The sequence below is a fragment of the Gymnoscopelus braueri genome (assembly GCF_963280865.1).
Source record: "Gymnoscopelus braueri genome assembly, chromosome: 2".
NCBI lineage: Eukaryota > Metazoa > Chordata > Actinopteri > Myctophiformes > Myctophidae > Gymnoscopelus > Gymnoscopelus braueri.
Genome location: NC_137604.1, coordinates 3,018,710 through 3,046,209, shown reverse-complemented (window position 1 = coordinate 3,046,209; position 27,500 = coordinate 3,018,710). Strand labels below are relative to the sequence as shown.

The following is a 27,500-nucleotide window of genomic DNA, read 5'->3' as shown; positions in this document are numbered from 1 at the left end:
TGTAACTAGATTTTCAGGCCACAGACAGTTCGATCCCCTCCAGGGGGCGCCATACCCCCTGCAGTGGGCCCTGGAGCCCAGGGACGTGCACAGATAGACTCTAGGTGGTGCTAGAGCACCTGCCCTTTGCCCTCTTGACCAGAAGTGCCCTTTTGAAAAAAAAGGAAAAAACCTTCTCTTTTTTTTCAGTTTACAGCAGGGGTCTTCAACAGGGGGTCCGGGACCCCTAGGGGGTCCTCAGAGTTACTACAGGGGGTCCGCCAAATCTTTATGTGACATGATTTTTCTTTTTACCATAACCACTCGAAACCTGACATCCCTTTTCTGAGGAGAACTTTAGCCAAAAATAGCAGATCTACAAGCTCACAACGCCTCGCGCTGCGAGGCGTTGTGGGCTTGTAGATCGGCTATTTTTGGCAAAGAGGTATAGGTGTAGAGGGAAAAAAGAGCAGACCAAGTAAACAAAAAAAAGTATAATTTACTTGAGCACCTGCCCCTCAAAATGTCTGTGCACGCCACTGCTGGAGCCTGTGTGTTAGCTGCAGTGTGAGAACTGTCACAAGTGGTTCCACAACACATGTGTGGAGTTGTAGAAACAAGAGGACATAGAATTCAGGTGCTTTTGGTGTCTTGATCAATAGCAGGTTTATTTTTTAATTAAATTTATATTTTTTTATTGATAGATTACTCTTTTGGCTCTAGTGTGATTTTTTAAATGTATTTATTACATTTTACTTAACTTGTAACAAACTAAGCTGGACTTACTGTTATTTATGGAGTATAAGTAATGTGCTCTTGTTGTGTTGGGGATTTTTGGGTACGATGAAAATGTAATTATGAAAAACTTCATACTGCATTATTGAGATCATTGATCGGATGATGGAGTCATATCTCAAAGTGCTTTTTACATGAAATAATACGTGAAATGATAACTAATGCTTGAAATGTGTGTCATAATTTGGGAGGAGTGTATTCACACAAACCACCAGTAGGTGGTGATGTTGGCTTAAGAATGGAGACACAGACGCAGTCTGCAGCAGCTGAAGCAGTGAGCTGGATGGATGAAACCATACACATACAAACCAACTAATTTGACTGATGTATACTGTAGATATTAATTAATCAACATACAGAATACATGTACTCAAGTACTGCACTTAATTACAATGTGTTATTATGATATTGGTATTTTTTACTTTACTGGAGTATTTCCAATTTTCAGTACTTTTACTTCTACTCCACTACATCTCAGAGGCAAATATTATACTTTTACTCCACAACAATTATTTGAAAACTTTAGTTACTAGTTACTTTGTAGATTTTTATTATTATTATAAAACATACATTAACCACTTCAGCCTATACATTTCGGCCATTTGAAAATAGCCGATCCACAAGCTCACAATGCGTCGCATCTTGTGAGCTTGTAGATCTGCTATTTTCAAAGGATTTTTTATAAATGCAATACATTTGAAAACTTGTGAAATGGGAAATTCTGCATATTGAGTACTTTTACTTTTGGTACTTTAAGTACAATTTGATCCCACTACTTTTGTACTTTTATTCAGGTACATTTTGAATGTCGGACTTTTACTTTTAACAGAGTATTTCTCCATTGCAGTATTGATACTTTTACTCAGGTAAAAACACCTGAGTACTTCTTCACACCAGTCAGTGGGTGTGACCCCCCACCCACACACACCTGCAGTTAATGGCTGCACACAGCATCAATCAGTCAGTCAGTCAGTCAGTCAGTCATCCACACACACACACACACACACACCTTGAGGAAGAGAGACATGCCGTCTCTGGTGTCTGACTGTGTGATTGATTTGTTTGTTTGGGGGGCGACTACACTGCATGTACAGCATTGTCAACAAGCAAGGGGGAGCAGATGCTGATGTGAGAGTGGCCCTGCTATGAGCTTATATATCTGCTATTTGTATATCTGCTATTTTCTCCATAAGCCATTCAATCCGGGAACACATCTCTGTCATTTTAAGATTTCTTTGGCCATTCAAAAATAGCAGATATACAAGCTCATGGCGCGGCACCGAGTGCCGTGCCATGAGCTTGTAGATCTGCTATTTTTGAAAAAGTCTTGAACCTTTGTGCAAATCTTTCAATATGTATTTTTTTAAAGCGAACATTTGTAACCTCAAATCTTCAAAATATTTGACAAATGTTCGCTTTAAAAATATATATATTCAAAGAAGTGCACAAAATGTTCAAGATTTTTCAAAAATAGCAGATCTACAAGCTCATAGCGCGCTATGAGCTTGTAGATCTGCTATTTTTTAATAGCCATCACAACAAGCCATCTTTGTAGCCATCACAACAAAGATCAGGATCTTTAACACCAATGTGAAGTCAGTCCTACTCTACGGTGCTGAGACCTGGACTATAGAGGACCACTGTCAACACCACCAACTAAATCCAGTCCTTCATCAACACCTGTCTGCGACCTAACAAAGAACTGTGGCAACGCACCAACCAGAAACCAGCAGAGGAAGAGATCCTCCAACGGCGTTGGAGATGAATAATAGGCCATACTCTCCATAAACCAGCCTACAACATTACAACAAGACAAGACAGTCCCTCGAGAGGATCCCCCAAGCCAATAGAAAGACAGGACGAAACCCCTGGCGCCGTGACTTGGAGGCAGATGTCAAGTGAATGAGCCACCGCCCACACCTGGGGGACAACCTGAGGGGTCATGGCTCAGGACCCAGATGCTTGGAGAACACTTGTTGTCGGCCTAACAGGCCTAAGTAAGTACTGTATGTAACAAATGACATCAAGGCATGACAAGCAGCTAAAAACGCACGCCAATAGGCCATGCGCTAGATCGCATATTTTGACAGCTTTAGCTGTGGCGGACCCGGGATGGAGTTATGACGTTTTTCTACTGTACCATTCATCCTAGGATATCATAACATCATAGAAAAGGTAAGAAAACAGTGGTCCAAAAAGAAAAAGTTTTCCAAAAGAGAGAGTGTGTGTGTGTGTGTGTGTGTGTGTGTGTGTGTGTGTGTGTGTGTGTGTGTGTGTGTGTGTGTGTGTGTGTGTGTGTGTGTGTGTGTGTGTGTGTGTGTGTGTGTGTGTGTGTGTGTGTGTGTGTGTGTGTGTGTGTGTGTGTGTGGTGTCTCACCCAGCTTGCTGATGCCTATCTCCTGCAGGTCCTCCAGACTGATGTCAGACACAAAGTCCACGTTCTCGTAGCCGTTCTGCACCAGAACCTGGTAGTACTGACTGAGACCCAGCTGAGACAACCACTCTGACAGGTTAGCCTGCACACACACGCATGCACACACACACACAGAAAACACAGGCACAAATAATAAAATAATTAGCAATAGAAACCAGCCACATCAGGGGGAATTAAGAGTTGCTGTCACCCCTAAGCCTGAGTTCAGTTTGTGGGACAGCTAGAATCCCCCTCAAGTCAGCTGACCTGAGGGTCCCGGAGGTCGAAGGGGGGCTCAAAAGGTCAGCGATATAGGAGGAGGCCGATCCTTTAGGAGTTATAAACAAACGTTTCCTTTACAGGACTAAATACATTATAATACTTTTCCCCCCTTAATTACAGTACGTTTAAGGCCCACTATATCCACACATCTTCTTATATTAAAATGTCCTTAAGGGGGGATGGGCAGGACTGTGTTGTCTAACCTCAATGTGTCATCATGGCATCAGGCCCTCACAAATCACTCAGCATATATTATGGCCATAAATGGGACAACGACTGACGGATACAGAGATCTCCATATATGCCCGTAAAAGGCACAAATACTGACAGATTCTGATCTCCATATATGGCCATATCAGTTGGATCACTGGTGCACCGGCCCGCTCTCTAGCTCTTTAACTGCCAGAGTATATTCCCACTATACCCCCTTCTCTGCCGGAGATTTTGGCGTTTTTAGTACCTTTTCAAGTAGTCACAGAATATTTATCTCCAGTATGATTGATCCCCTGATGGTTGCTTATCAGTTAGTGTTTTCAGGTGTGGTTTCACAAATGTCAACGAGGTCATTGCGACCTCATTGACATTCGATGTTGTTCGATGTTTGAAAATAGCATGAAAATAGCAAAATAGTTTTTCTCTGTTTATTTTTTAACATTGAAGTGAATGAAGCAGCAACTTTTTGGATAGCGTTATCTCCTGGTTCCTTTGTGATAAACGAAAAAATAAAAAACTCTATACTAACTAAATATATATCAATTTTCTTTTCTTTTTTTTTTTTTTTTTAAACTAGTTTTTCTCGTTTTTGTCAGGCTGAGCCATGTAGAGAAAAACGAGAAATCTCGTCAATGGCAGGTAAAAAGCTAGATGAGAGGGCCGCAAAGTGGCCCCAACCTTTAGTTAGACGAATTAGCAGTTACTACTGTAGGGCAGGGGTCTTCAACGTTTTCAAGCCAAGGACCCCCTAGCTGAGAGAGAGATGAAGCAGGGACCCCCTCTATATTGTATCAAATTGTGTTTCAGATTCAACTTTTTTTGTTTACTTGGTCTGCTCTTTTTTCCCTCTACACGAAACACCTCTTTGCCACAAATAGCCGATCTACAAGCTCACAACGCCTTGTGAGCTTGTTGGCGTTGTGAGCTGCTAGTTTGCTAGTCTGCTAGTTTTGGCTAAAGTTCTCCTCAGAAAAGAGATTCAAGTCAAGTCAAGTCAATTTTATTTATAAAGCACATTTAAAAACAACCAAAGGCCGACCAAAGTGCTGAACATCAGGGTTAAAAAACACACAAGAAACACACAAGATGCTAGGGTTCAAGTGTTTAAGGTGAAAAAAAAAGAAAATTATATCACACAAAGATTTGGCAGACCCCCTGTAGTAACTCTGAGGACCCCCTAGGGGTCCCGGACCCCCTGTTGAAGACCCCTGCAGTAGGGACACTGTCTGACATGGTTACCTAGCCCCTTTCGGGACCCTGTTTACCTTTTTTGTATTTGGGAAGGCGGTATCCAGGGTCCCTTGTTGGTTAGAACACGCTCTCTCGTACCGGCGGCTACCACTGTCTGGTCTCGGGCTTACAGCTCGTCGCTTAGAAGTTGCAGAGATTTCTCAAAGGTACCAAAAAGAGCAATACTAACACGCGAACAAGCGGCATCAAAAAGCGGGGATCGGCGATGCCGTTTAACATTTTTAATAATTTAGTAAAGCTTAAGCTCCTTTCTCACACTCTGCTCCTGCAGCTCCACTGCCCATGTCCCGCCTCCCCGCGTTGTGATTGTCATGCAAGCATGTAGGAGCTCGCCAATCAGAGGCAGTAACGAGGACCATAGAGTTATGCGTAGGACGCGCAGCTTGTCAGTCACCGCGGGGAGGCGGGACATGGGCAGTGGAGCAGAGTGTGAGAAAGAAGCTTAAGCTTTACTAAATTATTAAAAATGTTAAACGGCATCGCCGATCCCCGCTTTTTGATGCCGCTTGTTCGCGTGTTAGTATTGCTCTTTTTGGTACCTTTGAGAAATCTCTGCAACTTCTAAGCGACGAGCTGTAAGCCCGAGACCAGACAGTGGTAGCCGCTGGTACGAGAGAGCGTGTTCTAACCAACAAGGGACCCTGGATACCGCCTTCCCAAATACTAAAAAGGTAAACAGGGTCCCGAAAGGGGCTAATGGTTACCATGGTTACTGTGTGCATCCTGATTATTTACTTTGTCCTTAATGCGAGCTTTGTTGAGAGTGTATACTGTTGTTAATTATCGACGGTGCTTCTCTTGCTGTAACTGTATCTTTACTGTCTTGCTGCCTCCGGTGACTGAATTTCCCCAATAAATAATATCAATAAAGGTCTTATCTGCCTGGTAGCGATCAGCAGACTGGCTGCATGCAGCAGCATTGTTGGACTAGTTGTAGGAGGACAGTGATGACTCAATGTGTCTGTTCTGGAGATACAGTAATCCCAGAGGGATGATATGACTTTGTCAAGGTCTTGGACACAGAGACCTTTTTTTTGGTGATTGTACAAATCTGGAACAACTGCTGCATTTCAGTTTTACTGCTTGTCAAACTGTAAAGGTGATCAAATCAAATATCACACTAAGGTTGTTGACGTGGGGTTTTACCAGGGTGGGCTGGTTGCCAAGACCTTGTTTTATCTGAGTAGAGTGATAGAGTCAGTGGAAGGGGCTAACTTATCCCATTAAGACCTGGAACGCATCTTTTTTGATTTGAGCTAAAAAGAATTATTTTACACTTTGGCTATTCAAAAATAGCAGATCTACAAGCTCATAGCGCGGCACCGAGTGCCACGCTATGAGCTTGTAGATCTGCAAAAAAAAAAATTATCGTGAAAATGTGTGCAAATCTTTGAATATATTCTTTTAAAGCGAACACTTTTAACAGAAATCTTTGCTTCTGGGGGGTCCCTGGAACAACATATTTTGAGATGGGGGTCGGCCGCCAAAATTATCATTTTGGGGGTCCTTGACATGAAAAAGTTTGAGCACCACTGATATAGAAACATACGTTTTTCAGAAAACTGTTGGGATTTAGAAGACATTTGTAGAATCGGCTTCAAGTCGAAAGGGTTAAAATGTGCTTTCATTCAGCTGTAGGACATTTTGTGCTGTGTTTGTGTATAGCTGTGTGTGGGTGTGTGTCAGTGTGTGTGTTTGTCTATATCTAACCTTGTACCTTAGTTTGATCACCTTTGTGCCCGTTATATGATATTTTGCATGTGTAAGTGTCAAGATGTGTTCGTTTAGGCCTGATAGGTTTTGTTTTGGTACAGCTTGTCTTGTTTATGGTACAGCTTGTCCTTGTGACGCTAGGCTAGAGGAATACAAGAACGCTCACCCCAAAACACACGACCCAGGGTACAATCCGGCGACCTCGGAACGGTCGCCACCAGGTATTCCTAAATGTAACCTCAGTAAACTATGCCAAAACCTAACCTTATTCCTAAGCATAACCTCAGTAAAACTATGGCTATAACCCTAACCTTATGCTCAGTAAAACGAATACAAGAACGGCTGGGGGCGAGCAGTCCGTGGAAAAAATGGGGGAGAGTGTGTTTTGGAGCGAGCGTTCCGGTTACCGACTAGACTAGAGTATATAAGTCTGATTCCTTGTGCTGGACTAACTGCCTTACGACAGGCTTGTGTTCAACATACTTCTTCCTCCTTGTCACCATGTATGAAAAGCACCACACCACCACACCTTTGAATACGTTCCTCTAAGTCCATTTGTTTGATCAATTTACTGATTGATCCTGAACAGTGTAAGTGTGTGTGTCGGTGTGTATAGACGTGTGTGTACACTGTGTGTGTGTGTGTGTGTGTGTGTGTACAGGGTGTCTTACAGGCTTGCGGTCAGGCAGCCAGTCAGTGGTCGGCATGGTGCTGATCTCTGCCATCAGCTTCTTTCTGTGTCCAGGTTTCATCACCCCGATGGCTGTCAGGTCCTTCAACACAAAACAACAACCACATCACAACACTGTCTCACTTTAAAGGAGTAGTTCACCCAAAAAAATCCTTATTTTCTATCAATTACACACCGCATGAAGCCTTGAATTCATGGAGATGTTTTTGTTTTAGTCGCGTTCCTAAGACAATAATTTGATTGGTTAATAAGAGACTCAGTAGGAGACTCTTTGAGTCTACTACTGAGTCTCTTTGAGTCTCCTACCAGAGGCTCTGCCGGTCATTGGATTATTGGCTTAGGAATGCGACAAAAACAAAATCGTATCAATGAATTCAAGGCTTCATGCGGTGTGTAATTGATAAATAAGTAATTTCTTGGGCGTACTATTCCTTTAAAACCTATGCATTTGAATCTTCAGACTCCACCTCACCCCCTAGCACTCACCTCTTCAGACTCCACCTCACCCCCTAGCACTCACCTCTTCAGACTCCTCCCCACCAAAAATAATTGCTCCATTGATTAGAAATTGATCATTCAAAATATGCTCCTCATTGACTTACATTGTATGCTGAAACAGCTCTCAAAGTCACCCTTTTAGCACGTAAACAAACGCAAAAAAAGTTGATTCTGACAATATTAAAAAAAGTAAACTTCCTGTTGATTTCACTATTTGAAGATCTGGATCCGTGGATCCAGTCCGAGTTTTCTTCCTAATAAAAATAGTAAAATCAACAGGAACATTTTTATTAAAAGAAATAAACAGTAGTGGGTTTGGTGATGTTCTATATTGTCTGAAGCAACTTAGTTTGTGTTTGTTTACGTGCTAAAAGAGTGACTTTGAGAGCTGTTTCAGTGTACAATGTAAGTCAATATTTTGAATGACAATTTTTTTTATCAATGGAGCAATTATTTTTTATTTCTTGTCCACCTTTGTAGTTACATCATGGCAATGTAACTACACAACCCAAACCTCTACCAAAGTGGTCTGGTCTTGCCCTTTAAGAATGTAATTTAGATACAGATGCTAGGGTCATCGTTTACCTGGTATCCTATAGTTTCAATGTTCAGATTATTATTTTGATAGTATATTATTCCGACTGATGCTAGGTTCTTGGTTTACCTGTGATCCTAGTTTACTGAGACAATACACTATCTCTCTGCATTCTATGTATTGTGATTGATTACCTTGCTCATTGTCTAAACTGTATCCAGTTTGATATGGGACACAGGCTAACTATTATCCCTGTCAGTGACCTCCCCCTGCACTGTAGCTCCTCCCCCAGTGATGTAGCTCCTCCCCCTGTGATATAGCTCCTCCCCCTGTGATGTAGCTCCTCCCCCTGCACTGTAGCTCCTCCCCCTACACTGTAGCTCTGGGATGAAGGCCCGTTGCGTTCAGATCCAGCTGAGGACGCCACCGGCAAAAATGTCCCAATTGTTCGGCTTTTTCTGAACATTGTATCAAAAATGTAAAGGTGTTCACCGCCGGTATCCTACAGGTAGATGTCTGTAGTTTCTGACGGTCTGATAAAAGGTATCGATGGCTTGAAACAACCTTTTAAATTCAGGGTTGTTGTTGTTTTTTTGTTTTTTTTTGCCTGTGCTGAAACATTTAACATGGAGGCACATTCCTGATCAGGTACACGCCTCCATGTTAAGCATGCTTCACTGCACACACACACACACACACACACACACACACACACACACACACACACACACACACACACACACACACACACACACACACACACACACACACACACACACACACACACACACACACACGATGAGACCAACAAAAGCGCAGACAGGGACAAACACAGTAAACTTCACAAGAGGTTGGAACAGTCATGTGACCAAAAAACGGAGGCAGACGATTGGACGAGGACGGATGGACGGACGGACGGGCAGTGACAGACCAATGCTCAGTGGGGGTCACACCGGGGGGTCAAAGGTGACAGACAGGAGGAGGGTACTGATGACATCATCCAGAGCCTTGACAGACATGACAGGACAGTGTGGGAGGGGGTGGGGGCTTGGGGGGGCGGGGTCAGGGGTGCGTGGGGGGGGGTCGCATCCCAGCCTTACCTCGGGGGTCATGCGGCTAACGGTGTCTAGATCGTATCCCGCCGTGACGAAGTGGGTGGTGTAGAACTGGAGCTGAAAGCCACCCAGCCACGACACTACCGCCTGCTTCTACAACACACAACCAACACACTATGAATACTATTTGATACTATATACTATATATATATATATACTAATATACACTACCGCCTGCTTCTACAACACACAACCAACACACTATAAATACTATATGATACTATATACTAGGCCTGACCTCTAGTAGTCGAATAGTCGACTAATTAGTCGAGGGGTGTCTGAGTCGACTGCCAATCTCTTAGTCGAATTATTTAAAAAAAAAATATATATATATATTTATTTTTTTTCCGACTGAGAGATTGGCCTAGTTTGTTAAATTAATTAACTAATAGTTTGCCAAAAATAGGATATATATCATGATTTATTGGGAGAAACCAATAGTATATGTTAAATCAGACACTAAGCACTATACAGCCCAAATGGAATGTTCCTCTATTGCATAACATATTTTTTTGCATGATTCGACTGAGAGATTATTGGCAATTAGTCACCAATCAGATTCGACTATACAAATCCTTAGTCGGGGACAGGCCTACTATATACTATATACTATATACTACAACCAACACACTATATGAACACTATATGATACTATTATACTACAACCAACACATTATGTGAATGTAAATTCATCCTCGCCGCCGTATTTTGTGGGGAAAGCCGTGCCTCCTAATAATGCATGTATATCTGTTAAAGGGATAGTTCACCCCAAAATGACTTTTTTTCTATGAATTATTAACCCCATGGAGACTTGAATTCATGGATATTTTTTTAGTTTTTGTTGCATTCCTAAGACAATAATTCGATGACCAGTTGCCCGGTAGGTGACACAAAGGAGACTGGTCATCGAATTTTTTGCTTGATTTTTTGGCTGGAATGCAAAAAAAAAAAAATCCATGAATTCAATGGGGTGAATAATCGATAGAAAATAAAAAAAAATTGGGGTGAACTACTCCTTTTAAAGCTGGAGATCTCTCCACCACCATAACTCACAATGCATGTAGGCTACAGTATGCCTATTGAAGCAGGAGGACTCTCTCCACTATTAATACAATCATAAAAAGCTGAATTCTCAACCGATTTCCCAACATACTCTCACTCCCAAAATGTATTATAGTGACTTCATGGGACCAGGTGTGACTTCATGGGACCAGGTGTGATTTAGACGTCAAATGACGTGACGGGGGCCCCCCCATCACGTCATTTGACGCGGTCCCGATAACTTCCGCATCCGGAAGTGCCGTGCCTCAAACCCAAGACGTAAAAAGGGTGACGGCTCCACTAAAACACAGTTAAAAGGACGGAGGCTAATTGGCCGTCTGAAGCGGAACTTGAGCAACGAGAGGCGCCGCCTTGACGGCGAGCGAGTCACAGCGCCAAACGTTGCGAAGTATAACGCTTCATCCGACTCGGCCGTCATCCGAGTTTACGTCCAGAATAGGCACAGAATCGTAAATCATCACTTCCCTCGTCAGCATGTGTGCCGCCCAGCGGGTGCCCTCAAAATGACAAATGGGCACATCTGTCCCAGAGCTGCCACCCGTTAGAGAGTGAGAATGCGCTGAGAACTACACTAAACTACTTACAGTATCTGCTTCTAGAACACAGAACATAGTGCTGTCTGAACTACACTAAACTACTTACAGTATCTGCTTCTAGAACACAGAACATAGTGCTGTCTGAACTACACTAAACTACTTACAGTATCTGCTTCTAGAACACAGAACATAGTGCTGTCTGAACTACACTAAACTACTTACAGTACCTGCTTCTAGAACACAGAGCATAGTGCTGTCTGAACTACACTAAACTACTTACAGTATCTGCTTCTAGAACACAGAACATAGTGCTGTCTGAACTACACTAAACTACTTACAGTATCTGCTTCTAGAACACAGAGCATAGTGCTGTCTGAACTACACTAAACTACTTACAGTACCTGCTTCTAGAACACAGAACATAGTGCTGTCTGAACAGAACGAACATGACGCTGCCGCCTTACAAAGTCCAGTTGAAGAGCATATATACAGTGGTGTAAAGTAACTAAGTACATTTACTCAAGTACTGTACTTAAGTACAATTTTGAGGTACTTTCACTTTACTGGAGTATTTCCAATTATCTACACTTTTACTTCTACTCCACTACATCTCGGAGGCAAATATTGTACTTTTACTCCACTACAATAATTTGAAAACTTTAGTTACTAGTTACTTTGCAGATATTAATTATTATATTATAAAACATACATTAATCACTTTAGCCCTATTTTATACCTAGGCTATTTGAAAATAGCCGATCTACAAGCCCACAACGCGTCGCATCGCGACGCGTTGTGAGCTTGTAGATATGCTATTTTCAAACATTTCAGTACTTTTACTTTTAGTACTTTAAGTACATTTTGATACCAATACTTTTGTACTTTTACTCAAGTAATTTTTTTATTCCTGACTTTTACTTGTAACAGAGTAGCCTACTTCTACATTGCAGTATTGATACTTTTACTTAAGTAAAACATTTGAGTACTCTTTCCACCACTGCATATATACAACACTACTACCTGCTTCTAGAATACACAGCCTTATATCCTTAGAACAGAGAATACAACACACTCTACTACAGTAGCTTCATGTAGAGGCACATTAAGGCTGTTTCTAGGACAAAACATGGTTCTACAACATGGAACAGTAAAACCAATTCAGAATGCAATTTAGAAAATTGTCCCAGTGAGCCATATAGTCGGCTATTAGACGTCTGTTTAAAACCGGTTTATAACTGGTCTAAAAGTGAACGTTTTTTGATTAGCTGTTTTTTAAGCATCTATATATAGACCGTCTATACTGTATATATAACCGTTGAAATGACGTTGTTTCAACATCTAGGCTTAAAAAACTTTCACTGTTAGACCAGTTATAACCCGGTTTTGGCCTAGCTTAGCCGTTTAGACGTATTTTAGACGTCTAATAGCCCGAAAAATGCTCAGTGGGGCGCTACACACCATGGCGCAGAAATCTGCCTCTAAAACATTAGCTTAGGAACTTAACTATAGAACAGACACTTCCTCTAGCACAAAAAGCAGTACTGATCACACATCTCCAACTACTAGTTCAATGGTCGTTTCAATAGAGCCACAGCTCAAAGGTACAGGCTACCTTATTAGAAGTGTCCCAGGCTGTTCTTTATGGCACGTGACGCTAGTGTTAGTGACATGCTGTCACTAAGAGCAAAGCAGCAGCATGCATGTGGTACGTCTTGAATTTTGAGTGTCTTGTCATGTTTGAAATGTACATCAATGTCAATTAATAATAAGCTGTGCCATTATGATGGAGTATACGCTGCATAACATACATCTTTTTTTCCCCGTGCTTTTACCCAAAGTGCCTCAGCAGTGCCGCAGGCTCCTACATATTTAGCACGGGCTGTTGGGGGGGGGGGGGGGGGGGGGGGGTGGTAGTGCTTTTATAGAACAGTGCTGTGTGCTGTCCTGGAGCTCCTATCACACAGCTCACAGTGAAGAACACTGATTCTAGAACACACACCTACTAGTTAGTGTACACGTCTATCTACTACACGTCAATCTATAATACACCAGTTACACCCGATGTTGAGAACCATTGTTGTAGAGTCAGACAGACGTAGAGTGGCAGGGTGTGGTTGCCTGGTGTCTCAGTGTGGTCGGGATGGGGTGGGGTGGGGTGTGGTTGGGGAGGGGGGGGGGACCGCATCTTTGTTGCTATGAAGGTCTTCATGGCAACACAATGTTCAAGAGACACTGATATGACGTTGTTTGTCCCATAGGGGGCAGCAGTGGTCAGCAGCAACACTCATTCATTTGTATTATGTACTTGTTTCATATTTATATGTATTATAAATATGTAGTACATAATACAATTGAAAATAATAAATAAATACATACAAAAATGTATATATATATATATATATATATATATATATATATATAAACATTTATGCTATAAGTGATATATGAATTATGGTCGTAATAATATAATTAGTATATGGTATTTACTAATTGTTAAAAAAAAATCTGTCTAATTGATGCAAAGCCAAATATGTTTATTTTCGTTCTGTTTCATTTGTTGTAAGACTTGATTTTCTTTATTTTGCTCTTTAGGGCCCTGTTTCCTATTGTGACAATTAATTTCAATAGTAACAAGGTGGGCATAATAAGCTTCGGTTCAGCCCACACCTTTTCGGGCCAACTGTTATGTTAAATCATGACCGAAAATAAATAAACAAACTAACTAAAAGCGTCATTGCGGCCACCACCATATTATGAAGGGCAAGCTGTGCCTCCTAATGTTGATGCAGGATGTCTCACTCACTGAATTCTAAACCAATTTGCATGTTTTGATGTTTATGATGCAGGATGCTTGGTTAAATAAATAAAAAGGAGTGTTTTCAAACCGAAACACCTGATCTTACATAGATGGTAACAGCAATGGTTTTAGTCTCAGGTACTTCTAAACAACTCTATTTCAACAACATATTTCTTGCGGTGGAGTTATGGCGAGCTAGCCTGCATAATATGGTGGTAGGGGTTACGGTAGAGTTATGGCGAGCTAGCCTGCATAATATGGTGTGAGGGGTCGTTACGGTGGAGTTATGGCGAGCTAGCCTGCATAATATGGTGGGAGGGGTCGTTACGGTGGAGTTATGGCGAGCTAGCCTGCATAATATGGTGGGAGGGGTCGTTACGGTGGAGTTATGGAGAGCTAGCCTGCATAATATGGTGGGAGGGGTCGTTACGGTGGAGTTATGGCGAGCTAGCCTGCATAATATGGTGGGAGGGGTCGTTACGGTGGAGTTATGGCGAGCTAGCCTGCATAATATGGTGGGAGGGGTCGTTACGGTGGAGTTATGGAGAGCTAGCCTGCATAATATGGTGGCAGCATTGACGTGTGGCCCAGTTTGTGTCTATGGGTGGCCACACCCCTTCAAACAAACACACTAATAAGCTCCGCCCTCCGTGGACAGACTGACTGTCAGAGTAGCATATATAGAGTAGACGGAGGTCAAAGGTCAAACTGGAACTCACTTTCCCATCGTCCTCCTCGGCCTTCCGCTCAAACGACCGCTGCTCATGAACTACAGCTGGAACGCCCGCAGAGCCTGAGAGAGAGAGAGAGAGGGAGAGGGAGGGAGGGAGAGAGAGAGGAGGTAAGGGGAGGAGAGGGGAGAGGGGGAGAGAGGGGGGGTGGACAGAGAGGGGGAGAGAGACAGGGGTGAGAGAGAGAGAGGAGGGAAGGGGGGAGAGAAAGAGAGAGAGAGAAAGAAAGATGGAGGGAAGGGGGAGAGGGGGATGGGGGAGATATAGAGGAGGGAGGGGTAGAGAACATGAGAGGTTTGTACAGAAGTGGTCATCATAAATAACACAGGGGACAGCTTTCTCTGTGCGTGTGTGTGTGTGTGTGTGCGTGTGCGTGTGCGTGTGCGTGTGTGTGTGCGCGCGTGCGTGAGTGCGTGCGTGTATGCGTGTGTATGCACGTGTGCATGTGTGTACGCGCGTCTGTGTGTATGCGCGTGTGTGTGTACGAGAGTGCGTATGTGTGTGTGTGTGTGTGTGTGTGTGCGTGTGTGTGTGTGTGTGTGCTCGCGTGTGCGTGTTCTTACTTGCTGCCTGCTCCAGTAGGTGTTCCTTTGCTTTCACTGACTGAGACAGCACCGTGGCCAGGAGCTACACACACACACACACACACACACACACACACACACACACACACACACACACACACACACACACACACACACACACACACACACACACAGGTTAGCTGGAGCGTAACAGTGGAGTCATGTAGTGAAGGGTCTGTCATGTTTCCTCTCTCCTCTCTCTCTGTCTGTCTGGACACCAGAACAACACGTATACTTCATCATACCATGGTGTTGCACAACAAAAAATAGCTGATATACAAGCTCATAACGTGTTTGCTTAAAGGGACATGTTTTGAGCTCGTATAGATCTGCTATTTTACTACGTTAAATCGCCGTTCGATGGAGCATACATTAGGCTTAGGGGGCGTGTCTACCAAGATGGTTTTTTTCCTGGGACAAAAACACCAAAAACATCTCTAAACCAGGGGTCTTCAATGTTTTCAGGCCAAGGACCCCCTAGCTGAGAGAGAGATGAATCAGGGACCCCCTCTATATTGTATAAAATTGTGTTTCAGATTAAACTTTTTTTGTTTGCTTGGTCTGTCCTTTTTCCCTCTACACCTATACCTTTTTGCCAAAAATAGCCGATCTACAAGCTTGTAGATCGGCTATTTTTGGCTAAAGTTCTCCTCAGAAAAGGGATGCTAGGGTTCAAGTGGTTAAGGTAAAAAAAATAATCATATCACACAGAGATTTGGCGGACCCCCTGTAGTAACTCTGAGGACCCCCTAGGGGTCCCGGACCCCCTGTTGAAGACCCCTGCTCTAAACGCCCCGAGTTGAAAGATCGTTCCTGTTCCAAACAAATCAATTAATTCATGACACAACTTCACACAAAACAGGAAACACATGCTTGTGGTCGACCCTGAAACAAAAGTGTAGCTGCTGACGTCTGATGGGCTAGAGTGCAAGTTTCACTATGACAACACTACACCGCACGCACGCACACACACGCACACGCACACGCACACGCACACGCACACGCACACACACACACACACGCGCGCGCACACTCTCATGCACACAAGCACTGACACGCATACACACACACACACACACACACACACACACACACACACACACACACACACACACACACACTCTCACGGTTGTATTACTTGTGAGGAAATCCTTGCTATTTGTCTACCTCAGAGGTCTTCAACAGGTGGTCCGGGACCCCTAGGGGGTCCTCAGAGTTACTACAGGGGGTCCACCAAATTTTCGTGTGATATGATTTATTTTTTCGCATTATGTGAGCTTGTAGATCTGCTATTTTTGGCAAAGAGGTGTAGAGGGAAAAAAGAGCAGACCAAGTAATAAAAAAAAGGTTAATCTGAAACACAATTTGATACAATATAGAGAGGGGTCCCTGCTTCATCTCTCTCTCAGCTAGGGGGTCCTTGGCCTGAAAAGGTTGAAGACCCCTGGTCTACCTTATGTGTGCCCTTAGTGAACCCTCACCCTACAGCCTGGGTATGTGGTCATCTTGTACATGGTCTGTTTTTGGTACTAGAGGCTCGGGTCGCTGTGCGGCTCTCACAGACACGTTGTGAGCTTGTAGATCGGCTATTTACCAAGTGTGTAACTAGTCTTAGTTCTACTGGATCTCTTCCCTAACATTTGAATCTAGTTTTTATTTGTTGAGGAAATTGTCAAAATATTTAGTTTTAATCATCATAGCCTAATTTTTATTTAGTTTTCGGCAGTGAAAAATGCAGAAGGAGCGAGTGCATTTTCCGGCAGCAGCTGCTGCCGCGGAACTGCCGAGGCCAAGGAGTCGCGCCCGAGCGCCTCCAGGCGCGAGTGCCCGCGACGACCGGCCGATGGTCTGATAGTCGACTAAGCGCCGTCCGAGTTATGTACCGATAGGCACAGAATCGTAAATAATATTGGTGGCGACTGCGTTACACAAACGCAGCACACTCCCAAAGCTGGCGCCGCCGGCAGCTCCGCGGCAGCTCCGCGGCAGTAGCCGCTGCCGGAAAATGCACTCGCTGTCCCTCGAAAAATGTTTTGTCGACTAACATTTTACGTCATAGTTTTAGTCGACAAAATTATCACTGGCTCACAAGTATAGTAATACCAGTCCCACGCACACACACACACACACACACACACACACACACACACACACACACACACACACGCGTAGCGACTGACCTTGACCCCCTCGGACTGTGCGTGCAGGCCCGGTGCGTTCAGGCCGTGCGTGTTGAGTCCGGGCGTGGTGGGCGTGTGGGGGCTGGTCAGGGGCGTGGTCAGGGGCGTGTTCAGCACGTGCGTGTTCCCCAAACCCTGGACGCTTCCTGTGGAGCCCATGGCACTTCCTGTGGAACCCTGAGCACTTCCTGTGGAGCGAACGCTGGAGATACTGCCCACGCTGCCACTCCGGTCTCCACCTGAAGATACACACATTTGATTGATAAAATAGCATTAATATAAAATATTATTAATATATATATATTAATTAATGTTAAAAAAATATATATGTAAAAAAAATTGTACTCCTCGGAGCACAGGTCTTCGCCAGGCCGGGTTGCCTACCCTGGGCCTGCCAACTTTGGTCATAGCCACTTTTACTGAGATCTGAAAAATCTAACTCTAGAGATAATGTGACTATACGATTTGCGTGAGGTTTGGACAAAATCTGTAGGAGTAATAGCAAAACTCTGCCTCCTGGTGGCGCTATAAAGGGCCGATGTGAAAACTTTGGGGCAGGGGTTTTTACTTTAACCTGACTCCGCCAGGTGGAAGAAGCTTTGCTTCATCTGACGGAGTCAGGTTATTTGTACTTGGCCTCCAGGGAGTGTGCGTGCAAAGTTGCGCGCCGAGTGGTCCAACGGTGCCGGAGATTAGCTGCTCACAGACGGACGGACACACACATGGACGGACAGGGGCGAAAACATTCTCGGCCACGCCTTAAACCTTGAAGAATGTGTTTTCATAGTGATAGTGACTTTAAGTAGATTACATTGGTTCCATTGATGCAAGCTGGAACACAATCGATTGATTGATCATTAAAATAAACATTCTCTAAGAATGCATGCAGCCCAACCCCCCCTCCGACCACTTAAAGGGATAGTTCACCCAAAAAAAAAAAAAAAATCCTATCAATTAGTCACCCCATGTAGACCTGAATTAATGGATTTTTTTTTTTGTCGCATTCCTAAGCCAATAATTTGATGACCAGCGGACCGGTAGTGTCCCTGAGCAACACACTTTAACTGTATTAAACAAGGCTACTGAGCAACAGTGGCGCGTGTGTGTGTGTGTGTGTGTGTGTGTGTGTGTGTGTGTGTGTGTGTGTGTGTGTGTGTGTGTGTGTGTGTGTGTGTGTGTGTGTGTGTGTGTGTGTGTGTGTGTGTGTGTGTGTGTGTGTGTGTGTGTGTGTGTGTGTGTGTGTGTGTGTGGGGTGCGTGTCGAGTGTGTAGAGTGCGTGTGTAACATATCACAACTGATGTCAGTACTTGTGTGGACAAGCCAGCCGTTGGCACTATGACACAGACCATGTTTAGAGATAGAACCAAACAGTCTGTTTGTCAGGAAATGTTTTCTACTCGTGGTTTCCTAGAAATCCCTCCCAGAGCTGTGGCTTCAGAGAAAAGCCTTTCGTTGTTTTTCTTCCACAAGGTGAAGCTCTTCAAAACGAAAGTGAATCTTTCATATTTCATAGAAGCTGCCCTTCTCTCCTCTCCTCTCCTCTCCCAACACACACACACACACACACACACACACACACACACACACACACACACACACACACACACACACACACACACACACACACACACACACACACACACACACACACAGTGGTGTAAAGTAACTAAGAACATGTACTCAAGTACTGCACTTCAGTACAAATTTTAGGATTTGTTTTAATTTTCAGTACTTTTACTTCTACTCCACTACATCTCGGATCCAAATATTGTACTTTTACTCCACTAAATTTATTTGAAAACTTTAGTTACTAGTTACTTTGTAGATTGTGATTATTATTACAAAACTTAACATTAACCACTTCAGTCTTATATACATTTCGGCCAGGTCATTGGACCTTGTTGACATTAATTGTCTGCCTTTTGAAAAGAACATAATAACATTGAAAAATACATAGTAAAAACATTTGTACTCAGGAGCCGAGATACAGCCTTTTTCAGTAATAAGTTAAACAAGAAGTGAATGGAGCAGCAAATCTTCAAATGATATCTTGGGTTCTGAACGTTTAAAAAAAACACGTCATTGGCACGTTGTGCATTGCGGTAAAACACGTGAAACACGTCAATGGCACTCAATGAGTTAAACTCAGGTTGCGCGCGGCCGACAGTTTTTTCCAGGCAGTATGGAATGGCATGTACCAGCATATGCACATTATGTACCAGCAGGCTTATAGAGTGCATAAATGCAAGGTGTGCGCGACACGCGGAAAGATGCACATGACACACACACACACACACACACACACACACACACACACACACACACACACACACACACACACACACACACACACACACACACACACACACACACACACACACACTCTCTCGTACCTGCCAGAGGTCTACGCAGCACCCAGATATCCTCCATAGTGCTGCTCTGTGGAGCCAGAGTAGGAGAACCTTGAGGACTGGGTTCTGAAGGCCTGGAACCTGAGAGAGAGACACACACACACACACACACACACACACACACACACACACACACACACGCACACACACGTACACACGTACGTACACACACACGTACACACGTACACACACACATCAAGGTTATTGGAATGAACTCAAACTCAAAGGTGTGAAATCAACATTTAAACACATAAAAAACTATACTAAAAACATGAAAACTAAGTGAAACTACATTGTATAGACTAGACTTACAAAAGTAGGTAAAATAAAATACATTTGGTAATTGTGGTCACATGTGTGAACACAGTGAGTTTATGGAACATTGGTACATAATGTGTATTAAGGCTTATGGATACCAATATTTAAGTCGAGGTTTTATAGGCCAAGGACCCCTATAGCAGAGAGAGAGATGAAGCAGGGACCCCCACTACATATTGTATAAAAGATGAAGCAGGGACCCCCACTACATATTGTATAGATGAGAGATGAAGCAGGGACCCCCACTACATATTGTATAAAAGATGAAGCAGGGACCCCCACTACATATTGTATAAAAGATGAAGCAGGGACCCCCACTACATATTGTATAAAAGATGAAGCAGGGACCCCCACTACATATTGTATAAAAGATGAAGCAGGGACCCCCACTACATATTGTATAAAAGATGAAGCAGGGAACCCCACTACATATTGTATAAAAGATGAAGCAGGGAACCCCACTACATATTGTATAAAAGATGAAGCAGGGACCCCCACTACATATTGTATAAAAGATGAAGCAGGGATACTTTCACTCTGTACTTGGGCTGCTCTTTTTTCCCTCTACACAAAACCTCTTTGCCAAAAATAGCAGATCTACAAGCTCACAACGCCTCGCTGTTGTGAGCTTGTAGATCTGCAATTTTTGGCTAAAGTTATCCTCAGAATAGGAATGCTAGGGTGCTAGGATGAAAAAAAAAAAAAAAGCAAACTCACACAAAAATGTGTGTGATTGTAGTAACTCTGAGGACCCCCTAGGGGTCCCGGACCCCCCGTTGAAGACCTCTGCGTTAATGGATCAGGGCCCACTTGAAAGTCTTGAAAGCCCACCCATCTGACCACTCAACGGTTAAGTGATCATATGGGTGGGCCCACAACAAACCCACTCATGTCACTAACTGAGACTAAACGGAAAATATTAGTTTTAAACAAAATAAAAATAAGGTTGGCAAAAATACAAAACTATAAAAAACTTGACACAAGCACACTATACACGTACATGCACAAGCACAAACATGCACTGTCACACACATTCACACAGATGCATGCACACACACACGCATGCATGCACAGGCATGCACACACAGACACACAGTCACATGCACGTGCACATAAGCACGCGCACATAAGCACGCGCACATAAGCACGCACACGTGCGCACAGACAAAAAGCACAAATCCTTTACCATCTGTGATGTGAGGGATCTCATTATTACGCTAACATACATGATATGCAAAAAGTACACACACACACACACACACACACAAACACACACACACACACACACACACTTGGATACGCTGGTCAGAAAACCTCACAGCCATCTGTTAAGCGTCAGTGATAATATTATTGTCGTGTCGTGCATATAAAGCTACCATTGCTAGTTGAATATTACATGATCCCTCTGTGGAATTCTTTGTCATTTAAATTGTTAATACTGTGTGTGTTCTTGTCATATCTTTACATGTCTTTCCTAAGCACTCCTTGCAAAGCCTTTTGAGTCGCATGCTATATTATGAAAGGTGCGATATACAGTAAAAATCCTTTGTAACTCAGAGTGTAGAAATGGATGCCATAAGAAGGCATGTAAACGATACGATTCGAATCACGATACAAGGTTTACGACACAAATTTTTACAATATTTTAAACACAAATCTCTCTTACACAAATCCAGTATTTTCTTCTCTTTTATTTATTTTTACATTACTGTGTTTTCTCTTATCCTCTTTTCAATACAGTAACAAATGACAATTTAACATTTTTTTAAATCAATTCTCTTACAAAGATCCTGTATTTCTTCTGCTGTTTGCGTCGCGATAATCTTTTTATTACATCGATATAAATCGTCACCAGTTTGAATCGATTTTAATCGATTTACGATAAATCGTTATACATGCCTATACCGGTAAGGGTTCGTTTGGTTCTAATGCTGCGTTCAAACTAGCCAATGACAAAGCTACAAAACGACCGAGCGTACACTGTCTGTGAGTCGCTGTTGAAGTGTTGCTCAACACGCTCGTTGACATCAATAAGCGTGTGTGGAAGCAACATCCTCTCACTCCCAAAACATACTATAGTGACTTAGTGGGACAAATGTGACCAAACGGCAAGCGTTTGACGTGAAGGGGACCCCCGTCACGTCAAACGGCGTCAATTGATGCCGTCCTGAAACCCGTCCTCAAACCCAAGACGCAAAAGGGTGACGGGCGGCTCCACAAAAAATAAACAGTTAAAACGACGTCTGAAGCAAACTTGAGCTACGAGAGGCACCTCCGAGCGAGTCGCCGCGCCGAACGTTGCGAAGTCCGCTTCAGTCGACTCGGCGCCATTCGAGTTACGCCCTGATAGGGAACTTTGGTCAACATGTGCCCGTCAAATTATGTTATGTGCTACCATACTAATTATGTTGATGTGCGGGTACCCATCAAACGTCAAACGTTTGCCGTTTGGTCAAATCCGTCCCATGTCGTCAACCGTTTGCCGTCTTGGGAGTGAGAATGCGTTGGTGAAGATGGTGAACACGTGAAGATATACTGTAAAGTTTTGGGTTAACACATTGACTGCCATTGACATCTACAGAAGTCATTTCAAATCCAACGCTTCGCTGCCATTTGGTGTTTTCAGTGATTACGACAGAGGGCGCTCTTCCGCAACCTGTGAGTCATTCTAGGACTCCCGGAAATCACGTGATCTAAAAAGAAAATCCAGCCCGTCCGGAGTAACGTTATCAGATTTATAAAAATACATGTATCTCTGATTTATTTACTCAGATTGCGTTTTTTGGTGAAAACAAGTTATAATCAACTGCCGATAACTAAAGAACGGAAGATCGTGGTTACAATTTTTTTCTTTTTTGAATGACAGAAGAGAACCTCGTCTTCCCCCCTAGATATCTGGTGTTTACATCCTCTTTGAAAAACAATGTCTGTGGGATTAGTAAAACCGCTCACAGTGGTGGATGAATTAAGAAATTAATTCCCGGCAGTTAAAGAACTGTGTTAAAAAGAATGTGTTAAAAAGAACAGGGACCTGGCTGACAGAAACAATGAGTTTTCCCCTCTTTATACAAGCAGGAAATGTATGGACAGAGAAGTGGAGTGGAAATGGAAAAAACATATGATTGATTGACTCTTCAATGCGCTTAAAAAAGTTGAAGTCAGCTCAACTTTTTCATATAGCTTTTGCACTGCATTGTCACACAGCAACAAGAGTCAGGCGTCAGTTTGTATGTCGCTGGCTTCCATTGAGCATGTCTTGTAGCCTGTCGCTTTGTCGCTTTGTCGCTGCGAGTGTGAACGCAGCGTCAGAGTTACATTAAAACTCAGGATTCTTACAGAGACATATCGGAAAACCAGGGTTACGTTCATGTAACTAATGTATAATGGAGTCTTAACTCTTAAGATAAAGCCACACTACGGTATATACAGTATATGTACCTTTAGGTTTCTGGTACTATATGGATAATGGAGTCTTAACTCTTAAGATAAAGCCACACTACGGTATATATGTACCTGTCTGACCGAGCTGCTCCTGGTGAGAGGAGAGAGGAGGAGGAGGAGGAGGAGGGGGCGGGGGGGGTCTGGAGGAGAGGCGAGGAGGCGGTGGGGGAGGAGCGGAGCGGGAGGGAGGGGGGAGCAGGGGGAGGGGGGCGTAACCGAAGGAGGAGAAGCGAGGGATGTTGCCCTGGTGGGCGGGCCGGGGAGGCGGGGCCAGGCGCAGGGGGAGGAGCTGGGAGGGGGGGTAGGACAGCCCGTTCATCATGACGGCGACGGGACAGGAGGGGCGGGGCCTGCGGAGCAGGAGGGTGTGGCCCTGCTGGCAGGGGGCGTGGCCTGGATGCCAGGGGGGGAGGGGCAAAATCAACACCCACAAAACAACTCATCAGTGAAAAGGAAACAAAATAAGATACATCCATAAATGATATAAATATCATATCACTATGTCAAGAACCAAACATAATATATATTTATATGTATATAAATTAAATAAAAATAAATGCATACATATACACAGACGTACCGTACTGTATGTATGTATTTGTGTGTATATGTATACACGCACAAAACTATATCTAGAAAGAAAGTTGAATATTTCCATGAATGAATAAGTAATCCATGCATATATCCACAGTGGAATATATGTATATGAATGAATAAGTAATGCATGCATATACCCACAGTGGAATATATTTATATAAATGAAGTATAAATTATTATATCACTCATCAAGAAAGCAAAGTGAAAGGTCACCTGCTCAACCCAAATCACTGCTAATGAAAATATGTTCAAATATGATTTTCTGCTGTCAATATTATAATTTTTACTCCAAACATTCCACGATAGTATATCATAATATGATTTATGATCGCAATAGCCCAAAAGTTTTGATTGATTGGAGTACAGCAGATGACCAGTATGGACAGTGGCATCTCAGTGTGATTTGGGGGTTGCTTGCTGCAGTATTGCAGACCACAGTTTCAGCACCACACTCCTGAGCACCATGTTTCTAGGTTTTTTTTTTTTTTGTGTCCTGGTGAACTGTATGACCTAGAAGAGAAGGGTCCTTCTGCAGGCTCACACACACCCTTTCATTTGATGTGTGTGTGTGTGTGTGTGTGTGTGTGTGTGTGTGTGTGTGTGTGTGTGTGTGTGTGTGTGTGTGTGTGTGTGTGTGTGTGTGTGTGTGTGTGTGTTTGGGGGGGAAAAAACAGGAGAGCGCTAGTTTTGTTTGCCTGAACGTCCAGCGAAGGTCAGGGATCAACACATTCTATTCTCACTCCCAAGATGGCAAACGGGTGACGGCTTTGGACAGATCTGACCAAACGGCAAACTTTTGGTTGCGCGGCTACCCCGAGACATCATATGTCTATATATACCCCCGAGACATCATATGTCTATATATACCCCCGAGACATCATATGTCTATATATACCCCCGAGACATCATATGTCTATATATACCCCCGAGACATCATATGTCTATATATACCCCCGAGACATCATATGTCTATATATACCCCCGAGACATCATATGTCTATATATACCCCCGAGACATGTCGATGACTTACGATTCTGTCCCTATCGGGACGTAACTCGAACGGCACTGAGTCGGCCTGAAGCGAACTACGCGACGTTCGGCGCGGCGACTCGCTCGCAATACGACTGGCTTGGCGGTGCCTCTCGTGGCTCAAGTCCGCTTCAGACAGCGGTTTTTTTTAGAGGAGACGCCACCCTTTTACGTCTTGGGTTTGAGAACGGCACGTCCGCATTCTGGGTATCTGGAAGTGACCGGGACGGCGTCAAATTACGTGAAGGGGACCCTGTCCCCGTCACGTCAAACGTTTGGTCACATTAGTCCCATGAAGTTAGCCTGGTTCCAGACCATAGACCCCGCCCACTCTCTGAGTGGACCGTCCCTCTTGGTCTGGTGTTGAAACATGAACCTAGGATTTATTCAGTACAAAAAGTACCGTCCCATGAGAGTCGGAGGTGGGGGTGGGTGTAACGACGAGCCAATCAGCGAATATCTGCTAAAGCAAGCTGTGCGATGACGTCAGATATAGGGGATCCGTGGATCTCTTGTGATTGGTTTAGGGGAATTCGAATCCCCTTCCCGCCGACACTGGAGACAATTTCAGCCTGAAGCTCCACGCAGCTTCAGGCTGATAATCAGGCTTCCATGAAGTCACTACAGGACGTTTTGGGAGTGAGAGTACGTTGCAGAGGGATGGGGGAGTGTCCTTGTGTGAGTGTTTTTGTCCTTCACGTATCTCGAGAACTGTCCGACCAATCGCCTTCATATTCGACGTGCGTATTGACGACACCACGGCAGAGGACAGTGCCAAGTGTCAGGTCGATTGAACTAGCGGTTATCCAGAACCACGGCGCGCCACAACCCACAATTACATGCAAAGTCGATGCTAAGGTGCGCGCACCTGCAAATGATGCAAAACACACAACACAACAACGACAACAACAACACTACACAACTCAGCAACACCAAGACAACTACACAACACTAACACACCAACTGTACGATACCAACACAACATAAACACACTACCCAACACAGACAAAACATCAACACACCTGCACATCAACACACACACACACACACACACACACACACACACACACACACACACACACACACACGCACACGCACAAACACACGCGTAAAGAAACAGGCATGCAGGTACGGGGCCTGCACTATGTATTTGCCATTTTGAAACCGGTGATAAACCTAATCTGTCCAGAACCACTTGTCAACTCAGAAGGACGTTGGTCAATGCGGGAGAGGAATGGCGTATCCTGAGGCTCGCTCTGGTGCGCCTCCCCAGTCTTAAAGGAGACAATAATTTGATGACCGGCAGAGTCTCAAAAAGTCTCCTACAGAGTCTACTATTGACCAACGACCCAGTCAAATTATTGTCTCAGGAATGCAACTAAAACAAAAAAATCACCCTGAATTCAAGGCTTCGTGGGGTGTGTGTAATTGATAGAAAATAAGTATTTTTGGTGAACTACTCCTTTAAAGGTAGGGTGGGTCATATGTTTTGGTTAGAATAAGTGTTAAATATCTCTATATTGTGATAGTAATCATTGCTATAGAGTGTTTGTTCAGTAACAAGAGTCTCCATGTCTCTCCGGCTCTTTATTCAACAGAAAATGCATTTTTCAGGTCGGGATAATTTGATCCAATCAGGAGAGAGAACTCATACGTATTTCATTGTTGTATTAATTGTACAGCCTTATATCAGATTTATCTCAAACTGACATAAAAAGTGGATGGAATCTGCTGCATTTTCTAGATTAAGGTTCTAATTTGTTCAAACGTTAACTCCAATAGCTGTGTGGCTCTAAGAATGGCGATTTGATATCTTCATCCCAAACAACAGAATATCAATAATCATATCAATAACAATATTGGTTCAACATTCACCAATATTGGTTTGGGTGTAAGGAACAGCACAGCCTCTAGGGCTGCTAGCGGGGCTTTTAGTGAACTTTCAGTCTCTTAGTCTTGTCTTCCAAAATGCATGTGGGTTTTGAAGCACTAAGAACAGAGGCTGGCTGAATTGCTGGTCGGGATCGGGACACAAATTTTATCCAATCAGGAGACAGAGCTCATGCAGGATACAGGATAAACAAGTGAAATTGGAAGTGATGACACAAAGAAATGAGCAGACAAAATTAGAACTGGAACACTATATAAATGAAGCTGATAAATGGGTACTCTTGGACGAAAATTGGAAGACAATTGTCAATCCACCTGAAAATATATGTTCTGTTTATTAAAGAACTGGAGGGACAAAGAGATTACTGAACAAACACTCTACAACAATGATTACCATCACAACATAGTGCTTTAACCTTTTAACAACCAAAAAGTACC

General features: G+C 43.5%; 1 pseudogene across 1 annotated transcript in view; it reads right to left on the bottom strand.

The window, feature by feature from the left end:
- The window catches only part of LOC308075199, a 74,386-nt pseudogene that overhangs the window by 7,572 nt on the left and 39,314 nt on the right, over positions 1-27,500 (bottom strand). The window contains exons 9-16 of the transcript in view: positions 23,618-23,938; positions 19,769-19,867; positions 17,376-17,614; positions 15,175-15,238; positions 14,600-14,673; positions 9,471-9,578; positions 7,318-7,419; positions 3,152-3,290 (exon numbers count right to left, since the gene is read on the bottom strand). The product of the transcript in view is annotated as an uncharacterized misc_RNA (transcript). The remainder of the gene's footprint in view (positions 1-3,151; positions 3,291-7,317; positions 7,420-9,470; positions 9,579-14,599; positions 14,674-15,174; positions 15,239-17,375; positions 17,615-19,768; positions 19,868-23,617; positions 23,939-27,500) is intronic.